Source organism: Passer domesticus, unplaced genomic scaffold (genome assembly GCF_036417665.1).
Source record: "Passer domesticus isolate bPasDom1 unplaced genomic scaffold, bPasDom1.hap1 HAP1_SCAFFOLD_37, whole genome shotgun sequence".
Classification (NCBI taxonomy): domain Eukaryota; kingdom Metazoa; phylum Chordata; class Aves; order Passeriformes; family Passeridae; genus Passer; species Passer domesticus.
Window position 1 is genome coordinate 2,982,240 of NW_026990149.1, and position 3,447 is coordinate 2,985,686.

The window sequence follows — 3,447 nt, forward strand, 5'->3', positions numbered from 1 at the left end:
AGCAAGCCAAGAGCTGAAATCACAAATGAGCTGAGAATCACTGAAGAGCTGAGCTTGCTAAGACTGCCTGCAGCTCTGGGGCCTGCCTGAGGGGCCCGGACAGGTCGTGCTGAATTGGACTTCTCTGTCTTGGGCACCCACGGCAGCCGGGGCCGGGGAGACCCCGAAACGCCGGAGTCGCCTCAGGGACAAGGTGGGCATCGGGCACAGCTGGGACTCCATGGTCTCACACAGCTTTCCCAGCCTGAATGATTCCATGAGTCTGGGATTCTATGAAGGCATGATTCAAAACAGATTTGAACTCCAAATCTACCATATACAAATATTACAAAGGTCAAAATTCACGTGAAAGAAATTAAAGATGATTCTTTAAGATTGAAAGAATCGTATGTCAATGTTGCATATAGGTAAACCCTATAAAAGAAGAGCCTTGTTACCCTTGTAAAATGATGGCTCAGGTCTGCTGCATGGGCTAAGTACAGCTAACAGCTAGCCTGACAAGTTCCTGTGAGAAAGGAATTTGCACCTGTGAGAGGAAAGACTTCTACCCACATCTTCTATGCAGGAGACAAGAATGGAAACCGCGTTAGAGAGAGGAAAGGTTTTGACTGACACCTACATGAGCAACTACTAACCAATGAACTGAGTTGCACTAAGTTACTAAGCAATTAAAATGAAACACAATGCCTTCAGAAAACCATAGAAATATGAACTGTGAAGAATAAAGATGGGCTGTTGTGCATGAAGAAATAGGTGTCTTGCCTGTCTCTACAGCGACATGTAAAGACAGCATTGCATGAACTGCCCTTGGGTTTAACATCTTCAGTGAAAAGCTAAACTGGGCCTCTCTATTAAGAAAGGGTTGTTGGTTCAAATGTCCTTGTCCTTGAAGAGAATTCAAAAGCCTTCATAGATATGTTCCTGCTTCTGTAAATACAAACACCTTCATGTTAACATGTGGAATTATATTCTGATTATCATTATTGACAGGCCAATGGAAGAGAAAAAATAATCAGATTTTGTAGGCTGACTTCTTCCCTCTAATACCTGGCCTTTCTGGCTGAGATGCCAGACTCATGAGCACACTGCTTAATTCTTTTTCAGTTCAAGATGATGCAGAGTTGCGAGAAAAGCTGTGCCTCCAGTGAGGCCTGGCCTTGTACACATCTAGTAAAAATGGTATTTCTGAGTTTGAGGTTTCTCAAAAGACAGATCTTGGCCTTGGAAATGCAACTCTCAGTCAGTGACTGTTGTCAGAATGTGCAATAAAATGCAGCTTGTGCCTCTTCTGTGTTTATCTTTTGTGTGCAGGTTGTAGGGTTTGTTGTGTGTTGCTGCTTTTCCCCTGCTCTTTTCCCCGCAGTGTTTGGGGAGCAGAGGTGCAGCGGCCCCGGGAGGGCTGTGGCAGCCGAGCCGGGCCAGCCCCGGCGGGCTGGATTCACGGCCGCAGGGCCCTGCTGGGAGATGGAAAATGAGATGATTGGCTCTGGCAATTAAGGGATGAATAGTGTGTGAATATTGAGAGAAGCTTTATTGGTGTACAGTTATGTCATTGCAGTTTAGATGGCCTCTGTTCTCCCATAGTTTCCCTGTGGGCAGCGCCTTCCCTCTCCCCTGTGGGCGGCACAGGCCCCGCTCCGGCCCAGAGCTGTGTTTGTGTGCCTTGAAAACGTGGTGCTCTAGGGTTTTTAAAAGTTTATTTTAGTTTCTGACTGAATTCTGATTGTTTTATGTAGTTTTACAGTTACTGGAGAGATTGAGAAGCGGTAAATGCAGTGCCTTATTACCTATCAAATTTTAACATGGTCTGATCTCTTTAACAAGAATGCTAACACATTTGCCATATAAAATGATGCCAGATACTGTCACTAAAAGCTTTTGAGTTGTTCAGCAATATGCTAAATTGCACATTATTATATTTATTTCCCAGTAACCCTGCACTTTGAAAAGTCTTACTGAATTTCTGTTTCCATGGAATTTGCAGTTACCATGGGTTTTACTCATAACTGATTTACTTCTAATTCTAATATGCTTGTTACAACTTTAATCCCTCCAGCAGACCATCATGCTGTTATTTCACTTACAGCTTGTTCACCTTTAAGTTGTCTTTTTGTGTTAATAACCTTAGACTGAGTTACATCATGTCATATCTATAGCTTTTAAGAATGTTCGTTTGAATTCTGTTAAATTAAGGCCAAATATTGTAACGCTCAGTTACCTTCTTGAATAAGGCTAAGTTTTATTAAGTAAATTTTGGTAGATTTTATAAATGTTAAGATTCAGTTTTACGTCATTTCAGCAATGATCTATTCCAGCTTTTTATGGATCCAGTTATGTTCGGTATTAATAGTAATTAACATTGAGTTCTCTTGAGTGTGCTTTTTGTTCTACTAAGGTGATAATGAAATTATGTTTATTAATTTGAAATCCTTTTAGGACTGGGTTTTATTGAGTTCATCTTGTTAAGCTCTATTGATGTCGAAAGGAATTTATATCAGGTTTGAGTGTTATTTAATCTGAGATATCATAAATTTTATGAGTGAGCTGTTCAGTGTTTCCTTTGTTGCATTTTTTCTGTCATAAATACATTCATGTTTCTATTCCTGTTTTTATAGCCAGCTTTTCATATGTTTTACCATCTTTTGGTGTAATTATCTACAAGACACGTGTCATTTCAGGATCCTTCTTTTGTTCTCTAGCTGCTAATGTATCTCTTAGACCAGACTACCCGTCTAGCTGGGTTCTGAACTGGGGCTCCATGGTTTGACCCAGTGCTGCCTCATGATTTTCAAGTATTTTTCAGAGTTCCAGGAAATGATATCTCAGCTTTGTCAGAAGTCTTCTCTAAACTGATGGTATTGTGACATCTACTCTAAGCAATCAGATGCAGTCCCAATTGTTATTACAGAACCACTCCAACAGTTTGCTGTGTTTAAAGCATCTCCATGCTGAGGAGATTTTGGAGGAGACGGCTATTGGATGGTTCATCCGTCTTTCACCCCTAGACCTTTACTCCTAAGTGCTATTCTTAGGAGCCTTGTTTAAAATTACATTTAGGGAATTCTCTCCCACTTAGAGCTTGGGTGGTGGCCAGGCCTTAGCTCTACCTGGACAGGAATTTGCCAACAGACCCAGATGTTTTCTGCATCAAAACTAGATTGGAGTTGCTTTGACTTTGCAATTTCACCGTCTGTACATGACAGTTGAACTATTTTTAAAGGGAGCTTGGGAATTATGATCTGGAAATAATTATCCAAGTCCCCACTGAATCGAGGTTTGTCAGCTGTTTGCAGACTCTGGGATGATGGTACATTATTTCAGAGATTTCTGTTTATTTCATTCCACCTATGTTGTTAGTTTTGTCTGCTATTTGAAATATTCCCGATCGTTGCATCTAAATTATTCCTAATTGCTCTAAGTTTCTTGTCTACTACGTGTATTATTTTA